The sequence below is a fragment of the Macrotis lagotis genome, chromosome 3, assembly GCF_037893015.1.
Source record: "Macrotis lagotis isolate mMagLag1 chromosome 3, bilby.v1.9.chrom.fasta, whole genome shotgun sequence".
In the NCBI taxonomy this organism is placed as follows: domain Eukaryota; kingdom Metazoa; phylum Chordata; class Mammalia; order Peramelemorphia; family Peramelidae; genus Macrotis; species Macrotis lagotis.
In genome coordinates this window covers 178,866,255-178,889,468 of record NC_133660.1, presented here as the reverse complement: position 1 = coordinate 178,889,468, position 23,214 = coordinate 178,866,255, and the positions used below count along the sequence as shown (strand labels likewise).

At 34.9% G+C, this 23,214-nt stretch overlaps 1 pseudogene; it reads left to right on the top strand.

Annotated features, from left to right (window-relative positions):
• Positions 1-586: 586 nt before the first annotated feature.
• Positions 587-23,214, top strand: part of LOC141519258 (plakophilin-4-like) — a 55,493-nt pseudogene continuing 32,865 nt past the window's right edge.

The window sequence follows — 23,214 nt, the reverse complement described above, 5'->3', positions numbered from 1 at the left end:
TTTTGCTATTCTATACTATTCCACATATTGAACACCCTATATTTTTCCAAGTGCATTGAGAAAGAAAAAAATATGATTGCAAACCACTGAAACACAGTTTTACCCTGATTTCATTTTATTTTTAGTACTTCCCTAGTTCAGAGGTCTGTCATTACAATAGTATTGGCACAGATACACAGATGCAGATTCTGTAATTTCAGTACATTGTGTACTCAAGTATATATTTATATATATATATACATATATATATACATATATATATATATTATACATATATGTAATATATATAGATAGATTTTGAAGGAATCTCAGAAGGCATTTATTCCAAAATTCTCATTTTTTAGATAAGGAAATGAATCCTAGGGAGATGGCAAAATCTGACCAGGGTCACAAATGTTATAATTAAATATCATGGTCAAGAGACTTCTGGCCAAGATGAAGGAGAGAAGATAGGCACTGTGTAAAGTGCTCCCCATTTCCCCTCAAAAAATAACATGAAAGAAATTTGTTAACAGAAATTTGATGGAAAAAACCCAGAAAAAGAAGCCAGGAGAACACTTCCCTACAAGGTTGGTCTCAGGGGACCATGGGTGAACCAGGAGAGAAGAGCAGAAGGCCAGAGCAGGGACAGCAGCTGAGGAAAGCCAGAGGACTGCCCTCAGCTGCAGAGACTTTGGTGAGTGGAAGTAGCAAGAACCAACTTTAGTTGTGGAATCTTTGACTGGTGGGAGAGGATCTAAGGGAGGGTGAGTTCCAGCACAGAGAGTTTCAGAGCACATATGGAAAATGACTAGCTGGGCAAGGGACCTGAGCTCCATATTTTCAGCAAAGCCCTCTTCCCAAAACAAAAGGTAAACAACCTCCACCCCCTCAGGCTCATGTGTGGACAATAGAGTTCACTCAATTGAAAGGGATATTAATTCCCTCCCCCAGGGATCAGTCCATTGTTCAGGGTCCATTCATACCCTGCTTGCTGAGGGCCTCAAACACTCCAGAGAAAGCAGCCAGTGCTCCCTACTGGCTGGCCCTTGGAATTACAAAGCCACGTGAACAAATCCTCTAAGATCTTCAAAAGCAAACCCCTGAGAGTCGGCCTCCCCCAACACAAGATCCTAGGAAGATGAAGAAAGGCCAGTGAAGAGAGACCCACAGAGAAATACTTAGAATAGATTCTAACCTAGAGAAATCTAGCACTCCTGAGGAGAATATGAATTGGTCTCCAGCCCAGAAAGACTTCCTTGAAGAAATCAGGATGGAGTTTAAAAATCAATTGGAAAAACTGGAGGGAAAAACTCAAGGGAAAATTAACATCTCACAAAAAGAAAATAAATCCTTGGAAAATACAATTGGACAAATAAAAATGAGAATAATTCTCTCAGATCCTCAGTTGGGCACATGCAAAGAGAAAATGATTCTCCCAAAGCTACACTGGAGTAAATAGAAAATTCCATCAAAAATAGAATTGATCAACTGGAAAAGGAGTTGCAAAAGGTAAATGAAGAAAATTCTTCTCTAAAAAACAAATAGAATCAATGGAAACCCAATGACTTTATAAGACAACAAGATTCTGTTAAAGACATAAGATTGAAAAAATATAAGAAAATGAAAAATACCTCATCAGCAAAATGACTGACCTTTAGAATAGATCAAGAAGGGAAAAACTGAGAATTATAGGACTTCCTGAAAACACTTGAGAGGGGGAAAAAAAGCCTGGACTTAATATTACAGGATTTAGTGATGGAAAATTGCCTTGATATCATGGAACAAGAGGGCAAAGTAGTTATTGAAAGAATACATCAATTAAAAAAAAGAATACATTGATACCTTCTGGAAAGAGATCCTAAAATGAAAACTCCAAGGAATATTGTGGCCAAATTCCAGAACTATCAGTTAAAAGAGAAAAACCCTGCAAGCAGCCAGGAAAAAAAAAACAATTCAAATACAAAGGATCCATAATAAGGATTATGCAGGACCTGCATGCATCAACATTAAGGGATTGAAGGGCCTGGAATGAGATATTTCAAAGAGCAAGAGAGCTTGGAATGCAGCCAAGAATCCACTATCCAGAAAAGCTGAGCCATCTCTTCCAGGGGAAAAGATGGACTTTTAATGAAATGGGAGACTTTCAGCATTTGCTGATAAAAAGACTAGAGCTAAATAGAAAATTTGGACATCAAACAGGAGACTCAAGAGAGCCATGAAAAGCTAAAAAAAAGGTTAAAGAAAAAAAAGCTGCTATCCAAATAGATGAAAGTGGCTATATCCCCACTTGGAATAAAGATTCTCATAACTCTTGAGAACTTTAACTCTATTAGAAAGAATATACTTAGCCAGAAGTAATGGTCATTCATAAGTTTTCTGTGACTTAGATAGAATGATTTAAAAACAATACCTCCTCAAAAATCAGAACAGTAAGGAGATGGGTAGACAGAGGAGATCAAATGGGTTAAATCTCATTATATTAAGAGGTACAAAAGACCTATTGTAATGGGGGGGAGGGGAGGAGGTGAGAACCACCTAAATATTCATCTCATCCCACTTGGCTTAAAGTTAATTTACACACACTCATTTAAGTTAAGAAACTTATCATACCTTTCAAGTATTAAAAGGGGAAAAGGGGGAGGGGGAATGGGGAGGAGGAGAAAAATGGGGAACTAACAGAAGGAAGGGAAGGAAGAAGGGGAAAAGGGAAAGGGGAAGGAAAGGGGAAGGGAGAGGATATAGTAGGGCAAACACACTGAAGGTTGTGGTATTCAGAAACAAAATACTGGGGAATATGATAAATTGAGAAAGGGGAAAAATACAAACAGAGGGAAGATATCATGGCGGGCAATAAAGAATTAGTAATTATAACTTTAAATGTAAAAGGGATGAACTTTCCCTTAAAACATATGCAAAATAGTAGAGTGGATTAAAAACCACAATCCTACAATATACTGCTTACAAGAAACTCATTTGAAGCAGAGAGATACATATAAAGTAAAGATAAAAGGTTGGAGCAAAATATATTTTGCTTCAGCTGAAGTGAAAAAAGCAATCCTAATCTCAGACAAAGCACTTACAAAAATAGATAGCATTAAAAGAGATAAGGAAGGAAAATATATCCTCCTAAAAGGTACCATAGACAATAAAGTAATTTCAATACTAAATATGCCCAGTGTTATAGCATCCAAACTCTTAGAGGAGAAGTTGAAAGAGTTGCAGGAAGACAAAAACAGCAAAACTCTACTAGTTGGAGACCTCAACCTTCCACTCTCAAATTTCGATAAATCTAATAAAGAAGGAAGTTAAAGAGGGAAATAGATTGTTAGAAAAACCTATATATGATAGACTTATGGAGGAAATTGAATGGGAATAGAAAGGAATATAGTTTTTTTCCTGCAGTACATGACACTTCAAAAATTGACAATGTACTAGGGCATAAAAACTTAATGATCAATTGCAGAAGAGGAGAAATGAATACATCTTTCTCACATCATAATATAATAAAAATAATTTGCAATAATGGTCCAGGGAGATATAGACCCAGAACTAACTGGAAACTAAATAACCTCATTTTAAAGAATGAGTAGATCAAGCAGCAAAATATGGAAAGAATTAATTCTTTCATCCTAGATAATGACAATAATGAAATAGAATACTAAAACCTATGGGATTCACTCAAGGTGGCTATCAGGGGATATATTATATCTTTAACTGGTTACATGAATAAATTGGAGAATGAGTATATCAATGAACTAAATATACAACTAAAAAAAATTAGAGAAAGAACAAATTAAAAATCCCCAATTAAATACCAAATGAGAAATTCTAAAAATCAAAGAGGAAATTAATAAAATCAAAAGAAAACTATTAAACAAAGAAATAAAACCAAGTGCTGGTTTTATGAAAAAAAAACCAATAAAATTGATAAACCTCTAGTCAATTTGATTAAGAACAAGAAAAATGAAAAGCATATTGCTAGTATCATAAATGAAAAAGGTCAATTCACCACTAATAAGGAGGAAATTAAAGTAATAATTTGGATTTATTTTGCCCAACTCTATGCCAATAAATTTAGCAATCTAAATTAAGTCAATGAATACTTACAAAAATATAAGTTGCACAGATTAAATGAAGAGCCATTAAGAACCTAAATAACCCTATCTCAGAAAAAAGAAATTTAACAAACCATTATTTAACTCCCAAAGAAAAAATATCCAGTACCAGATGAATTCAAAAGTGAATTCTATCAAATATTTAAGGAAAAATTTGTTCCAGTTCTACATAAACTCTCTAGAAAAATAGGTGAAGACAGAACTCTGCCTAACTCTTTCTATGACACACACATGAAGCAGATACCTAAACCAGGAAGAGTTAAAATAGAGAAAGAAAATTATAGACCTATCTTCCTGATGAATAGAGATGCAAAAATCTTAAATAAAATCTTAGCAAACAATAACAAGTTATCACTAGGATAATACATTATGATCAAGTAGGATTTATCCCAGAAATGCAGGATTGGTTCAATATTAGGAAAACTGCTAGTAAAATTAATTATATCAAAAACAAACCTATTAGAAATCATGATTATATCACTAGAAGCTGAAAAAGCTTTTAACAAAATACAGCCACCCATTCTTACTAAAAACACTAGAGAATGTAAGAATAAATGGATTGTTCCTTAGAATAATAAGCAGTATCATTCTGAAACCATCAACAAGCATTATATTCAATAGGGATAGGCTAGAGGCAATCCCAGTAAGATCAGGGGTGAATCAAGATGTCCATTATCACCACTGCTATTCAATATTGTATTAGAAATGTAAGCTTCACCAATAAGAGAAGAAAAAGAAATTGAAGGAATTAGAATTCTGAAGGAAGAGAGAAAATGCTCACTCTGCAGATGATATGATGGTATACCTAGAGAATCCCAAAATATCATCTAAAAATAACTACTAGAAATAATTAGCAATTTTTGGAAAGTCACAGGATATAAAATAAACCCTCATAAATCCTCAATAGTTCTATATAGGACTAGCAAGATACAGCAGAAAGAGCTAGAAAGAGAAATCCCAATCAGAGCAACCTCAGGCAATATAAAATACCTGGGAGTCTACCTGCCAAGGCAGACTCAAAAACTTAATGAAAATAATTACAAAATACTTCTCACATAAATAAAATTAGATTTACATAATTGAACAAACATCAACTGCTCAGAGATAGGTCTAGCTAATATAATAAAAATTACAATTATAAGAAAATTAAACTACCTGTTTAGGGCCCTACCAATCAAAATTCTAAAATAATACTTTAATGAGGTAGAAAAAATTGTAAATAAATTCATATGGAGAAATAAAATGTCAAAAATTTCCAGGGATTCAATGAAAAAAGTGCAAAATATGGTGGCTTAACATTAACAGATCTAAAATTATATTATAAAGAATCAGTCATCAAAACTCTCTTGTATTGGCTAAGAAATAGAGTGGTGGATTGGTGGAATAGACTAGGTGTAATATCAGGAAATGATTATACTAATCAGCTGTTTGATAAACTCAAAGATCCCAGCTATTGGGATAAAAACTCTCTCTTCATTAAAAACTATTGGGAAAATTGGAAGTTAATAAGGAAGAAACTTAGATTAGACCAACACCTCACAGCCTATACCAAGATAAGATCCAAATGGATACAGGATTTAGACAAAAAAACCCAATATTATAAGAAAACTAGAAGATCAAGGAGCAGCTTACCTGTCAGATCTATGGACAGTGAAGCAGTTTATGACAAAGGAAGAGATGGAGAGCATCATTCAAAACAAACTAGATAATTTTGATTACATTAAATTAAAAAGCTTTTGCACATTCAAAACCACTGTAACCAAGATCAAAAGAAATGTAATAAATTGGGGAAAACAATTTTACAACTAGTATTTCTGACAAAAGACTCATTTCTAAAATATACAAAGAACTGAGTCAAATTTTCAAAAAAATAAAAAAACATTCCCCAATTGACAAATGGTCAAATGATATGCAAAGGCAATTTACAGATAAGGAAATCAAAGTGATCTACAGTCATATGAAAAATTTCTCGGAATCATTACTTATTAGAGCAATGCAAATTAAAGCATTTCTGAGGTACGATCTCACACCTCTCATACTGATCAAAGTTGCAAGGGATGTGGGAAATCTGGGACAATAATACATTCTTGATGAAACTGAACTTATCCCACTATTTTTGGAGAATAATTTGGAAGTAGGCCCAAAGGACAACAAAAATGTGTTTACCCTTTGATCCAGCAATTCTACTATTGGGTCTATATCCTGCAGAGATGATGAAAAAGTGTAAAAATCACTTGCACAAAAATATTTATAGCAGCCCTGTTTGTGGTAGCAAAGAATTGGAAATTAAGTGAATGTCCTTCATTTGGGGAATGGCTTAACAAACTGTGGTATATGTGTCTGTGTGTCATGGAACACTATTGTTCTGTTAGAAATGAGGAGGGATGGGAACTCAGAGAAGCCTGGAAGATTTTACATGAACTGATCCTGAGAGAGATGAGCAGAACCAGAAAAACATTGTACACCCTAACAGCAACATGGGGGTGATGATCAACCTTGATGGACTTGCTCATTCTATCCGTGCAACAATCAGGGACTATCTGAGATAGAGAATACCACCTGTATCCAGAGAAGGAATTGTAGAGTTTGGAGAAAGACAAAAGTCTATTACCTTCAATTTAGGGGGAAAAATCCATTATCTTATTATGTAATTTTGCTGTATCTTATACTTTATATACTTATACTATCTTATACTTTATTTTTCTTCCTTATGGATATGATTTCTTTCTCATCATATTCCACTGAAATCAATGTATACCATGGAAGCAATGTAAAGACTAACAGACTGTCTTCTGTGGGGGGTGGGGGGAGGGAAGCAAGAATAGAGGAAAAATTGTAAAACTCAAAATAAAATCTTTCTTAAAAAAATAAAAGTTGTTCTTCAAAAAAAATATCATGGTCAAGATCTGAACCTTGTTCTCTGATATTAGATTGACTGCTCTTTTCACTGAACTTTGCTGCTTTCCATATGCTACAACTGTTCTGAAAATCAATCAATGTTTTTTGAAAGTTTCCATAGGCTAAACTTATACCCCTGCAATCAAGCTGGGAATATTGTTTTCTGCAATTAGATAGATTGATCTTCAGACAACAAACATTCTATATATGACTGGATAGATTTAAGGCTTTTCTAGCCTGACAGGAACTGCCAGTTCTTTATTAAGGACTCACTATCTAATCAGCAGACACTATCCTAGGTGCTAGAGATAGAAAAGACAAAGCTTAAATAATTCTTTCCCTCAAGGATTTTACATTACATAGTCACTACCACACCTTCTTGAGGCACCATAATAAAACTTTATTTAAAGAATTATTTGACTGTTGACAAAAATTTTGGCAATATTTCATTTAATTAACATATGAGTTAACTTATTTATTATCTTATTTAATTCTTATTTATCTTCTTTATTTCTCATAATATTTCTGTGACTTAAGTAAGAAAGGCAAAACATTCCTATTTAATGCATGAGGGATTCAAAATTAAAGAGTTAAGTCAATTGTCTAAGATAAAAGTCAGGGAACTAGAATTAAAATACATAGTTCACAGATCTTTCCACTAACTTACAATGCCCCTCATAAAGCCTATCTGTGCAAAATTTAAAAGGTTTGTGTGGGACAAATGCTACTTAAATAAATTTCAGAGATCTCTCAAGGTATGAAGAGAAAGTTTTATTTGTTTCTCAAGGAAAAGGCCACAATCAATTACAGAGATTGAGGCAAAAGCAAAAGACCCAGGAATCACCTTTATCCTAACTTGATCCCGCCTCCCACTGACCCTAATGAGGAATGTGGTCTTACAAACTAGACTCACAAACTAATCTAGGGAAAAGAGCATAAAATTCAAATGGAAACCAGATTATCTGTTCAGGCCCAGGAATTGAATGGACATCTGGACTTCAACAGATAAAGTAGGGTCACTTGACCTAAGGTAGGGTCAATTGACCTTTCACCAATATCCCAGAAGTTGCTTTGTCAAGGGAGGAGGGGCACATAGTTAACTATTCTCCAATCTATAATATTCTACTGAAAAAAATCTCAGACTTTATCCCACTCAATCCTTCCTCTTTTATTTTGATGAGATTACTTCAAATTTCTGAGTTGGCCCTTAAGTCTAAATAATAACTCCCTGATCACCTCCTTACTTCCCAGGGACCCTTTTAGATAAGTCCTATAATCACCATGATAACAGGTACATTTCCAAAGTTACTGCACCTCTTTAAACTGCAAGTTTTATACCAATGTCTTTAGAAAGGTCTTCCCAGCTCCAAAATTGATCAAACTAAATTCTTGATTTTGTGCCATTGAATCAACCCCAAGAATAGTACACACAGGTGAGAGATGGTGGAAATAACTGGTCCAGTGTCTCCTCTCCTCTCCTCTCCTCTCCTCTCCTCTCCTCTCCTCTCCTCTCCTCTCCTCTCCTCTCCTCTCCTCTCCTCTCCTCTCCTCTTCCTTCTCTCCTCTTCTCTCCTCTTCTCTCCTCTTCTCTTCTCTTCTCTTCTCTTCTCTTCTCTTCTCTTCTCTTCTCTTCTCTTCTCTTCTCTTCTCTTCTCTTCTCTTCTCTTCTCTTCTTCTCTTCTCTTCTCCCTTAGAGGCATCCAATGTCCTTCAGCAGCTTCTGAATCTGTTCCAAAAAGTCCTCTCCAACTCTGATGACAACTTGTCTTCTGGTAAAGAAACTGCTTAACATCTTATTCAGTTCAAAAACACATGTTTTCCATCACAAAACAGTGAGATTCTGGAGCTTATAACAATGTACATTTTGCATTTTTGCCATATTGACACACATACTTCACTTTTAACACAAACTTCCATTTGTGTTTTACTACATGAGCAAACTCACAAGCTTGAGTCAATGTGATCACTCCCATTGGGAATTTGCTCCATACACATTTTCTAAGACTACCCCACATCTGGCTTAAAATAAAACAATTTTAACCTTTTCTCTCATTACAATAATGACTCAAACATCCTTAACCAAAATGAATTTTTTTACCAAATATTCCTATATTTTCTTTTTCCTGATATACTTATCTGACACTCATTTCCTTAAACTAGAACTTGAAACTGTAATTATCCTAAGAATTTCCCATTCTTCTTATATAAATATCCCTTCTAAGACAAAAACTAAGGAAACATAATTCCTATCTTAGCATATAGCTGATGCCAGGTGTCAGAGCCAGACACCTAACCCATCTCTGGCTATTAGATCTAATTCACCTAAAACTTCTTTTGCTAGTTTGCTTAGTAACTAACTATAAAGATCCAGGACATTAAAGGAAAATTCCATTATTTATATAAGTATTGAATGTCAGTGTCCAGGCAGGTCACATGGGTAAGTCCTTAGGCCAGATTTATTCTTCCAGGTGAGATATTATCCAAATGTCCTTTTGGGGAAATAAAGTCAAAGGGGTCCAACCTCAGCCATACTGAGAAGCTGCCCCTTCAGCTGCCCATCCCTGTCACCTGACATCCTTGGCCCATTGGCTTCCTTGGCTCCAGGAACATAACATTTACCCAGTAGCATTTCTTTTTATTGACCATCCTGGTATCTGACATAAGAGAAAATCAATTAAAAGTCCCAACATCTAAAATGGTTGTTTTACCTAGTTAGAACTTCCAGTGAATACAATTCACTAAATTCCAATTATAATCTTAATGGAGTCCCAATTAATGAAACTCCTACCTAAATCTTGGATTATCTTTCCTGGATCTTTGCCTAAAATCTGGTATTCTAACTATGACTGGCCCTACAGGCCTGTCTCCTACCTTTTACTAGGGACATCCCTTTGTCTGAAATCATATCTACTCTATCTGTATAAAAAGATGACATATCAGATTCCCCTTGGCTAGAGAAACCTCCTTCTACTCTGTTGTATCTTACAACAAATAAATGCCTCCTTTATCCAGGAGATTGCATAGAAATAGCTTGAATTAGCTTGTGTTTATCTTTCTCACATTATATGCTTTTGCTTTAAAGCAAACAGTCACAGCTTTGGAATACACATGTAGATCTAAAATATTCCCAATTCACATATATAGTAAGAAAAAACTCATTTACCTACTACTTAGCATACAAATAGTTATTTTTGTTTTGGCAAGGTAATTGGGTCACACAGCTAAGCAATCACCAAGTATCTGAAGACTGACCTGAACCCATACAAAGTAATTTGTATGTTAGGGGATGCTTTATCCACTGAACCACCTAACCACCCCCTAACATACAAATTACTTTTCAGAATTCTTTAAAAACATTAAAACATCTTAGGTAACCTTAAATTTCCCACATGTGTTATTAATTTCATTATAACAGAATAGCAAAAAGAGTAACAGAGTAACACACAAATTACTATCCCGGAAAAGGTCATACTTTTTCTTATTTTCCTTATTGCCCTTCAAAGCAATCACATTAATCCCATGCTTTAACAATATAGTATTTAAATAACATTCACAATAGATAGCTAAATATTGTAAATATCATCTCCTTGTGATTACAAAAGAATCACATAACTGATGAAAAATCTTATTCATCAATAGGTTACCTTACAATAGGGCCCACAATTGCAATTTGTTCAGAGCCCCCATCAGCTGTCTGCAGTAAGAGAGAAGTCCACATTGTTGACTTCTTAAAAATTAAACATACATTGTTAATATACATTAATCATAAAATTCTTATTTAAACATCTCATTTCCCTTAGAAGAGCAAAATGAATATCCCTTGTTTTTTTACACTTTTATCTCTTTACCCAAATTCTCAGAATTCAGTCTCATACATATGACAAATTTAAAACCCCAATGTAATTACAATTCAACTAACTTCCCAACAACTTAGTTTGATAAAAAAAAAACTTTAGAGTACCTTATACAGAGAATCCAGCACTCACATTCCAAAAGCTCTATCCAAAATAAAAATACAATTGTTAGCATTATTAAACTTAACATTAAAACCAATTAGAGCTTTTTCCCAAAAGAAATCAGTAAACATCCCTGATAACCTAGGTATTTCTCTTCTTAGTTAACCCACTACCACTTTTCTTTAACCCAAATGTGTTATAATAAATTTTACAATAAAGTTTAAAATCCCAAACCATTTAACTACTTGCAAAATTACAGTAGTGTTAAAATAGTTTAATCCCAAACTAATTTAACAATATAGGTTATTTGATTCCTCCCATTCTGTACAAATTTTGTCAGAATATTACAGCATTAGTATCCTTTTTTAAAACCCTCAGCATGCTTTTCAAAACTCTAGTTCAGAAACTTTAGAAACATTGAGAGTCATCACTCAGGCCATGTGGCCAGTAGATATTCATTAAACATGATTTGCTTTCGATAAAGGAGTCTCTTAAGTCCTGGATCTTCTATAATTTTTTCTTCTTCTTTCCCCAATCACATATGCCACCTGTGGTGGGGTGTCTTTTCCTTTAAGGCATAAGCACTTGAGGTCTCCTGTCTCTCCCCCCTCCCTCCACAGGGGGTGGGGTGGGGCTTTTCTAGGGTTCAAGTCTTAAAATGGTGGATGGGATTGAGGCCACCATGTGTCCAACCCACCAACCCTTCCCCCAACCCAGGGAGAAAGCATGGAATCTTTCCCAGACACTAGTAAGGACAAAAAAATCTTTCCTCCTAGAACTTCTCAATCTTCCCCTTAAAGGTTCTTTCTTCACTTAAACTCTTCTAAACTCTCCCCAAACCACAGCTTTTCTCTTTAAGAAACTCACTTCTCTTCCCTTAATTCTGCACAGCTTCCACCAGCTCAGTGAGGGAGGGGCTGATTTCCATATGGTGGGGGGGCACCACCATGTCCTTCTCCTCTTAGAATGATTTGTAAACCACTTTACAAAGTTCCCAAAATCCATCTCTGGTATACAAAGTCAAACCTGCTCAAACCTTCTGTCTATATGCTTCAACCAATTTCCATACTTCATTTTCATTAGCTCTTCTTGACTTTAATTCATACTATTCTGAACTAGAATTACATAGCTTACACAGCTATAGAAACCACAGATATCCACTTTTCACAATACATTTTCCATTCTTAGCTTTTAATAATTAGCATTTCTTGATTATAACTGCTACAACCTTGGAGAATGCAGTCATCCAAAAATCCCTTAGCCTAATCAGAATATTCCCTGTCCTCCCCCCTTCTTCAAATAGAGTAAGCTGAATAACTTATAGAGGGACAATCCTTTCTGGGGGGGGGTGATCTTCTATTCTTAAATCCTTACATATCCCATAATTTTCTGTAATAACCATTACCAGAATCCAAATTGATAAACTCCTGAAGCTCTGTTACCATATCATTCTGGAAAAAAGATTAACTATTTAGTTTCTCCTATATGGGCATATCTTAGTAACCACATTATATACATTAGGATTAACCTGACTCTCTAGTCTTTCTGAAATTTATCTTGTAACAACCTCTTTTTTTTTCAAATTAAAATAGCATTTCTTTCTATGATAATATTCACTATCTCTTTCCTGTTTCTTTAACTTCAAAATAAGGTCCCTTTGAACATTTATTTTACTAATTCTTCCTGAAATAACACTCTCTCTCTCTCTCTCTCTCTCTCTCTCTCTCTCTCTCTCTCTCTCTCTTTCCTTTTTCTAGGGTTTTTTTTTTGCAAGGCAAATGGGGTTAAGTGGCTTACCCAAGGCCACACAGCTAGGTAATTATTAAGTGTCTGAGACCGGATTTGAACCCAGTACTCCTGACTCCAAGGCCAGTGCTTTATCCATTGCGCTGCCTAGCTGCCCCTTAGTCCTTTTTCTAAATGAGAGTAGGGGAAAAAACATTCCAACACCATAGAATCATGGAGAAATGGAAAGAGAAGGGAGCATAAAACAGGGAAGTGGGGGGCCCTTCTCACAATGGTAGAATAACAGTGTGAGTAGTTTGGCCTCCATAATCCATTCCTTTTTAATCAAAATAAAAATCCATCTTTTAAGTGCTCAAGAGACAACCTAGGAGTGAGGAGGGAGGGATCATATTATCTATTGTAACACAGGCAGAAAGCAGGCTCAAGGGAAGAGCCAGAGAGTAAGATAAAAACTGCCTAAAAATCCAAAACAAAATGAGGCTACCCAAGAAACTCTTTAGGGGAACTTGCAAACACCTCCTTTCCCTGTTTAACAAATCACACAAGTAAATAGATCTAAACACATAAAGACAGACAAGGCACAAACACAGATCACACAAAATGCAACAATTTTCCTAAATGACAATTTCAAAACACAGGTCAATGGCAAATTCCTGACATCTCAGGAATGCGGAGAGGAGAGATTTCAGTCTCTCTTCTGACAATCTCTCCCTCACAAAGGCAGATCAAATTCCTTCCTTCTCCTGTCTCTTTATTTTCCCAGACAAGAGAACAATACTTAATCATTTTCTTCTTACTTTTCCTTTATATTGTCATCTTATTTACCTGATTTACCACGGGGGAAGGCTTAGGACAGGGTCCTTCCTTTTTTAAATATTGACAGAGACCTCTCAGGATCAAGTGCCCTTAGATCCAAGTCTCTTACACCCAAACCAGAAGGGGTCACCCCAACCTTCAGTTGCCCAAATGGACCCTCCAGGAAGCTAGTGCCCTCAGATTCCACAGTCTAGGCTTACCCAAATGGACCCTCCATGAATCTAGTGCAGATTCCAAGGTCTAGGCTTACCGTCTTTTGGGTCTCTGTACACAGAAGTTTAATAACTGTTCTTTGTCCTCACTGACAGTCAGGTTCTTGCCTCAGATTTGCTGTTCTCTTCCTACCTTGTCTCTCTGCTTCGGGTCATTTGCACAGAGGGAAAACGAAGTCTTTCCAGAAAATGACAAACTTCCAGAATGTGGGGCAGCAGTGTTGTTTTGCCAAGGCCTGAGAGGCCAAGGTCCCCAATGGGCATGCGATCCCGAAAGAGCCCCCAAATTGTGTGGGACAAATGCCACTTAAATAAATTTTGGAGGTCTCTCAAGGTATGAAGAGAAAGCTTTATTCATTTCTTGAGGAACGGGCCCCAATAAATTACAGAGATTGAGGTAAAAGCAAAAGGCCCAAGAATCACATTGATCCTAACTCAATCCCCACCTCCTCCCACTGACCCACCCTTGTTAATGAGGAATGTGGTTTTACAATCTAGTCTGGCAAACTAATCTAGGGAAAAGAGCATAAAATTCAAACCAAAACTTGATTATCTCTTCAGCCCCAGGAATTGAATGGTCATCCAGACTTCAAAAGTTCAAAAGATAAGGTGAGGTCAGTTGATTCTTCACCAATATCCCAGAGGTTGCTTTGTCAAGGGAGAAGGGGCACATAGTTAACTATTCTCCAATCTATAATATTCTACTGAAGAAATCTCAGACTTTATCCCACTCAGGTGTAATTTTACTTTCATTAGATACTTGCTGATTGGAAAAAGGCAAGGAATTTTTATAAATAACAGTTGCATAGTAAAGAAATGAGTGAAACTTATTGACAGATTCTCTCTGGGTATCAGAACCAGAGCACAGGCAACAGCAGGATAGGCTTGAATAAAGAAGGCCAGTATTTGAAGCTATCATAAAACCACTGGGAGGGGGGCGGTCTCAGCAGTATGTAGCAATCTCTGATCTGCAAACTAGTTGATGTTCTGCTGTAAACATACAGTGGTGGGGTTGTCTAGCTGTTGGCCATAGAGATCAAGAAAGACAGGTTGTCACCATCAGAGAGGTCTTACAGTGGTCATGAATGGATGTTCCAGGAAGTAAGCAGAAGTACAGAGATAGTAGAAAAAGCCCAGGGTTCTTAACCAGGAGTTTATGAGTTTGGTTGTATGTTTTTTTTAGGTTTTTGCAAGGCAAATGGGGTTAAGTGACTTGCCCAAGGCCATACAGCTAGGTAATTATTAAGTGTCTGAGGCCAGATTTGAACTCAGGTATTCCTGACTCCAGAGCTAGTTCTCTATCCACTGTGCCACCTAGATTCCCCCTTGGTTGTGTTTTTAAAATATTTTTTATCTTTATTTCAATGTAATTGGTTTCCTTTGTAACCCTACATATTTCATTTTATGCATTTCAACCCCTATTATAGACCAGGATATAAGACGATTGTTGGCTATCATCAGAAAGGACTAGCAGAAAATAAATGGGACCTAGTCCCTGGATCTACTTCCTACCTTATTCTTTCAATTCTGAATCTTCCATTTAACTATTTCTTGGGCTTATTGTTCAACCTTTCTGGGCCTTGGTTTCCTTATAGCAAAATGAGGAATGAGTGCCTTCCACCTCTCTCTCTCTCTCCATACATATATATATATATATATATATATATATCAAAGAAGAAGGAGGAGGAGGAGGAGAAGGAGGAGGAGGAGGAGGAGGAGGAGGAGGAGGAGGAGGAGGAGGAGGGAGGAGGAGGAGGAGGAGGAGGAGAAGAAATCCAGCATAGTGAAACTAGACAAAGATAAATTATACATTTTTAGGAGATTGAAATATAATAACCTGACACTACTAAGATGCCTGGACTATGGATTTGGGGGCATATTTCCCCACATAAAGAAGCCATGTTGGTCTCATAACTTAGTCCATTATCAAGGGATTTTGAATGTTCCTGAATTATTGAGATGTGTCATCTTAACCAAGTTACTCTTCAGTTAATTCTTCTCCAGCTGATCTTGAAACTATGTTTTGTCCTAAAGTAGCTTTTCCAATGATTCCAGTTAACAACACATCATATCCAAATACTGAAGATTAATAGTGAGGCAGAAGGAAATTTTAAAAATTTTGTTCATAAAACTTGGTAACTCTGCTACTTACAGTTGCCAAAACATCCCCTATATTTCCTATCTGTGCTCAGTTCATGTTGATTTCTTTGGATTTTTTAAAGTGCTTCACAGAAATCTATTTTCTCCTAGTCTTACTGTTGATCCCATTAAAAAAAGAGAAAAGAAAAATGAATTCCTTGCAACAAATATGAATAGTCAAGCAACATAAATTCCTTCATTAGTTCTGTGTGTATATAAATTCTCAATTGATCACCTCTCTCTAAGGAGGTGGATAGTATGTTTCATTATCATTCTTCTGGAGTCATGGATGATTACTGTATCAATCATAGCTCTTACAGCTTTCAAAGTTATTTGCCTTTACAGTGTTGATATTTTTATGTAAATTGGTCTCCTAGTTCTGCTCATTTCATTTTTCATTCCCTTATAAACTCTTCAAAACTGTTAGTTCTATAATATTGGTATTATAATGTCCATTGTTCCTATGATCCCGTTTATTCTATTTTGCATCAGTTCACATAAATCTTTCTAATTCAATCATTAATCAGTTGATTGGCATTCTTTTAGTTCCAAGATTTTGCACAACAGCAACAAAAAAAAGAGCTGATATAAATATTTTTGTACATAATTTTACAAATAAGAGCTTTTTTTCTATTTCTTCAATCTATTTTTAGTGTATGTGTTTTCCAAAATGGTTTTATATGTATATCATCTATCTATCTATCTATCTATCTATCTATCTATCTATCTATCTATCTATCTGTCTGTCTATCTATACTTAGAGGGAGATATGGATTTATTCTTCTGCCTATAAAAGCCTTTCTCTTCATCATTACCTGTTAAAATCTTATTTATTGTTTCAAAACATAGTTCAAATTTGTTGAAACCTTCCTAGATTCCTTCAAATGTTGTGCAGTAGGAGGGGAATAAATTCATTCTACTTCTTATGGATCTAAACAAGATTTTATCTATATGACTCAACCCTTTATAACTCTAGGTTATATGATATTGAACAATGATTTAGCAATAGTATCCTATGACCAAGAGTGAATGAGAAAAAATATGACACACAAGTGAAAGAAAATTTTTACCCATTCAAAACATATAGTCTCTGATACAGAGGAAATTAAACAAATAATTTCTTACATCTTAAAATATCCAAGATCTTTTATTATATTCTCTGTCCCTACAAAGATAAGAAGAGGTATTGGTATTTAAATATTTCCCTAATGATAATATGCTACATGGGAAGAATACAATGTTAGGCAGAACAGAGCCTTAGGATACTACATGAAAGATTTTCCAAGTTAGTATTGAACAATCACTAACTAATTTGGGGATTTTGTCATTTAATCAATTCTAAATCTAACTATGTTATTTTCTAGTCCATGAATCTCAAATTTGTTCATAGAATAGTTTCAGAATTTTGTCAAATATATTGCTAATATCTATAAAAATAGGTCTAGGAGTCCAGTAATCCTGTTAAAAAAAAGAAGTTAGTATATAACTAATCTTCCCCTGATACTTATTTTTCAAATATTCACTGAGGGCAATGCAATGGATGATCTCTAAGGTCTTTCTAGTTCTAAATCTTGGACTGAGAGTAGTGAATAATAGTAAGATCTGGGCTTGAATTCTTTCCCATACTTCCTCAGTTACTAGCTGTTTGGCAGTGAACAAATAATTTCAGTTCTCTGGATCTCAGTTTCCACATCTGGAAAATGAAGAGACTGAACTTAAGCTCCAAGTCTCCTTCCAGTTTGACATCTATAATCCTATGAATGCAGCTCCCCTGCATTGGTCTGAGGGTCTAACTGTAAATTCCACCCAAATATGTCCCCTGACCAATGACAGTGCAATTTATTCCATATTTCCCCAAATCCTTCCTGATACTTCTTTCTCTTCTCAGTCTCATACACTTCCTCTTCTTTACACTGCTGTCACACTGCTGTCTATGTTTCACTGTGTGTCCTTTAGTAAAGGGAAAAATGATATTTCTATCTTATCTACTGAGAACAGATTCCACCCCAACTATACTTTCTAGAAAAAACTGAATCGCCAATTCAGGCAGCCTGTCATTTCTATGCCAACTGCTCTGCTGAAAAGCCTTCTGTTCCCTAAACAAGCTTGATGGAATCCAGATTTCCTGAGAGATTTGATATCTAACTGGAAAAGAATTCATAAGCTTTAAATCAGAAAACTTGGTGTGCTGGAACTGTAGTGTATTAAAATATTAATCTTGCTTGGAGTTCAATACAAAAGGAACAAAACAAGTGATTTAGCCCAAGCCCCAATCACATTAAGGCTGCCAAAGCAGTTATTACTTTGCTTTGTCAGTCTCTAGTTAATAAAAGTTATGAAAGACATGTATTTCCATTTTCCCAGGTGTCTGAGAACCTCTTAATACCATATCCTCCATGCCATATAAAAACAAGTTAATATATTTTATACACCTCTCATTTTGTTACCAATTATTTCTTGATATTGCCATCTTAGAAAAATAACTTTTAAATATTCTCATTTCCATAAAATAAGTTTATCTCCTAGACTGTGGAACATTGGTCAATATAACTATCTACCTGTTAATTTTAGCTGGATAGAAATTATGAAGGTACCAATCTCCTATTAAAACTCTTACCAGTTGGTGCAACAAATCTGAAACAACTTTTAGTTGAAATCATCAATTCATTTTGTTGAACATAATACAAAACAGCTTTATTCATTGACTTTTTAAATTAACTGTTGATAAAATTAATCGACATATTTAAAGATGTTATGCTAAGGTCTCATTCCTAAAGGTAAATTCTGTGGAATCCACCAGACTATTTAAAGGCAGGTAAAATAGTAATGGGCAACAGTTTTACAAAAATTACACAAGTTTTTTCAGGCCTTTCTCATAATCTTATAGAGCTAAATAGCTAGAACCCTTTCTACAAACTCTAAACTTCTAAAAGTACAACAAAATACTAGATCTATAATCTAGTATACCTAGTGTTTTTTGATCTCATATCCCCAGAAGTCTAACCCTTGTTCCCTCCTTTTCTCTCTCTGAACTCTCACCTTTGGTAACCTCTTCCATGCATGTGACTTCAACTATTTCCTTTTTTCCCTCCAAAATTTACTTACCCAGCACCAAAATCTTATCTAAGCAGCATCATTTTCACATTTCCACTTGTTGCTAGACATTTCTATCTTAATTTTTCACTAGGACTATTCTGGTGTATGGGATAAGAACTCACTATTTGACAAAAATTGGAAGACTGAAAAATAGTATGGCAGAAACTAGTCATGGACAAACCCTATACCAAGAAAAGGTCAAAATGGGTACAGGATTTAGACATAAAAGATGATAAGCCAATTTGGAGACCAAGGATTAGTTTATCTGTCAGAACTATGGAGATGGGAGAAATTTATGACAAAACAAGACTCAGAAAACATAATAAAAATGGATAATTTTGATTATACTAAATTGAAAAAGATTTTGCACAAATAAAACTAATACAACTAAGATTAAAAAGAATGTAGAAAGCTGGGAAACAAATTTTACAGTTATGTTTCCTAATAAAGACTTCATTTCTGAACTATAGAACAAAGTCAAATTTATAGGAATATATCATTTCCTAATTGATAAATCATCAAAGGATATGAATAGGCAGTTTTCAGATAAGAAATTAAAGTTATCTATAGTTATATTATAAAGCTTCTAAATCATTATTGATTAGAGAAATATAAATTAAAACAGCCGTGAGATACTATTTCACACATATCATATTTGCTTAAATGACAAAAAAAGGAAAATGATCTATTTAGAGAAGATGTAGGAAAGCTGAGACATTAATGTATTGTTGGTGGAGTTTTGAACTGATCCAACCATTCTAGAGAGCAATTTGCAACCATGCCCAAAGGGCTATAAAACTACATATCCTTTGATACAGTAATATCACTGCTAAGTCTATATCTCAAATAAATCACAAATAAAAAGGAGGAAAAAGATCCACATGTACAAATACAAATATGTACACATATTTATAGCAGTTCTTTTTTTCAGTGGCAAAGAATTAGAAATGGAGGGGATGCCCATCATTTAGGAAATGGCTGAGCAAATTGTGGAATAGGAATGTGATGGAATAGGGATGTTTTAAAAGAAATCATGATCAGACAGACTTTAGAAAAGCCTGGAAAGACATATGAACTGATAATGAGTGGAATCAACAGAACCAGAAAAATGTTGTACACAGCAATAGTAAAACTATGTGATTATCAACTATAATAGTCTTAGCTCTTCTCAACAGTATAGTTACCAAAAGACTTGTAACAGAAAATACCATCCACATCCAGAAAAAGAACTGTGGAGTCTGAGTACAGGTTAAAGCATAAAATTTTCACTTTTAAAAATTTGTTTTATTTTTCATTATTTCTCATATTTGTTTTCCTTTTGTTTTAATTCTCATCTTTTACAAAAATGACTAGTATGAAAATATATTTAACATGATTGTACATATATAGCTTACCCTATATTAGATTACTCACTGTTTGGGGGGGCATAGAAGGGAGGGAAATAGAAAAATGTAAAACTCAAAGTCTTGCAAAAAAAATGAATGTTGAAAACTATAGTTACATATAATTGAAAAACTGATGCTATTTAAAAAATACCAACACCTCAAAATCAGTATTACCCAAATTGACCTCAAATTTTTCTCTACTTTACCCGGGCCATCACTTTCATTGGAGCTGAGAGACTTGCTTGTTCAGCACTAAACAACAGACAGCACCACATTGGGGTTTTTTTTATTTCTTTTTGAATTTTACAATTTTACCCCTAATCTTACTCCCGTTCTCCCACCCCCGTGGAAGGCATTCTGATAGTCTTTATATTGTTTCCATGCTATGCATTGATCTAAAGTGAATGCAGCAACATATTGTTAATAAGCTGAGCATGGTCCTATTGCCCAAGTAGGGTAATGTAGGGATGCTATTACTAAGAATATTTAAGGAAGAATAAGGGTTGCTACTAGTTAGTTGTTAGGTCTAAATGAAATTTAAACCCATAGTAGCCTCTTTGGTATGTGAAATGTACTTCACTGTTTGGATATCCTAACCTAGGTAGTATCAATGACATAGGATAGTATCTCATGTATGGGATAACAACTAAAAAAAAAGCAATTGCAGAGATATCTGTGTCCCTTTGTCCTTTCTCTGACTATCTGATATACTGTTGTGATGCTTAGTGTGGTTCTCCCCTGAAAAGAACTCAGCTTTCTGGTAAGAACTGAGTCTATAAAGTAAAAGGCTTTCTGAGGTAGGTCCAGCTCTGTTTTTGATTCAACATTGGTTCTAAGAATCTACTTCTTCATCCTAAGAGTTTATTTTGAGGACCCAGACAAAATACCTTTCTTTTCTGCTTTGTCAAGTCTCAGGAATATTCTTTGACTCTTCTTCTCACTATTCTCCCATTAATTCAATTTATAAATAATTTTGTTGATTTAGCACATCTTTGTAATTCATCTCCTTTATTTCTATCAAAATTATCCTTTGAATAGATCAGGCTTTCATCATCTCTCACTTGAGAGGCAGGAATAAGTATTTATATAATACCTACCATGTTCCAAGCTCTATGGTATGCATTTCACAATTATCTCATCTGATTCTTTCCAACATCCCTGAAAGGTATACCCCATTTTACAATTGATAAAACTGAGACAAATGAAGGTTAAATGACTTGCCAAGGGACACACAGCTAGTAAGTGTCTGAGGCTTGGTCTGAACTAAGATCTTTCCAATTCCAGTCACAGTGCTCTATCAACTGTACCACCTAGCTGCTGGAAAACTATTATAGCTTTTACTAACTGATATCTCCGCTTCCAGTATTTCATCTCTCCTTAACACAAACATCATAATCATCTGCCTAAAGTAAATGTCTGAATATGTCTTTCCTTTACTAAAATATTTCTAAAGTTTCTTTATTGTCTATAAGATAAAATATAAACTCCTTGTTCAGATGTATGATCTCTTCACATCTCTTTCTAATCTATCATTTTATAGCTTTACTTCATAATTCCCAACCTATCTTCCCTTTAATGCATACTACTCCAACAAAAACTAGGCCACTGGCCATTTTCTATCCTGCCATCAAATTCTTTGTTGAATTCATATAAACAAATCCCATACTTAGAATACAATCCTCCTCCATTTCAATTTGTTAAAATCCATTTTTCCCTTAAAGATTCAATTAAAGGATGATGCCCACAAAAGTTTTTTTAATTGCCTCACCACCTCTATTAAAATTTATCTCTTCATTTTAATAAAATCTTAAAATACTTTGTCTGGATTTCTTCCTCCACTATTGTATTTTACCTCGTATTATCCTTATTGGTGTATTGCCATAACCCTTGATAGACTGCAGGCCAGGACATGTGAATTTTTTTTTTTTCATTTTTGTATCCACCAGGTCCTAGTCCAGTTATTTTGCATAGAATTGAGAAGTAAAAGGTAATAGAGAGCAACCCAATGAACACAGTAACTAGAAACCACCCAAAACATACAACAGTGTTAATGTATCACAATCCCAGTACTGTGCTTTAAATGTGTAACAAATTGGTTCCTTAAAGAGGCATGATACACCTTTAGTATGAATTATTTTTTCCATCACTTTCTGGAGTCTAAACAATCAGCAAACAATTAAGCCCCGTTCCTGAATTCACACTGAAAATTTAGCAGGAGCCAATATAAACGGATTACAGGATAGTCTTGTACCACAAGCAGAGGATAAATATGCAATTCACAGTAAAGTAAAAAGCAACAGAGAACTGCACAGTGGCATCATGAAAAAAATACCAATAAGTCTAAAGTGTTTTGGTCACATTGGTGCTCTCTCTCTCTCTCTCTCTCTCTCTCTGTATGTGTATATATATATATATATATATATATATATATATGTATATATATATGGAGCATGCTCTAAGTACAAAGGGGAGCTATCTCCCCTTTTCTCCTTTGTATTTAGAGCATGTTCTTATTCATTCCTGATCCCTATCCACACATTTCCCTAAATATGGATTCCTTTTTTTTTTAATTTTCCTTATCAGTGTAGTCTTTGTGTATGTGTATGCCCATTTACTAGTGGTGTGGCCCATTCATTGTGAGATCCCATTTGTATATGGAAGGTTATTGTCTTTTCACTTTATTGCCCCTCACTTTCTTTTTTGACTTTGAAACTTGACCATTCTGGTTAATTGTGGTAAAATATATCCCTGGAAAGTCAGAAACTATGGTTTAGAATGGATGATGACCACTAGCAACAATGTGGTTCAAATATGGGATAAACCTAAGAAGGTTCATGTAGGATGAAGGACCCACATTCCCTGGAATTAT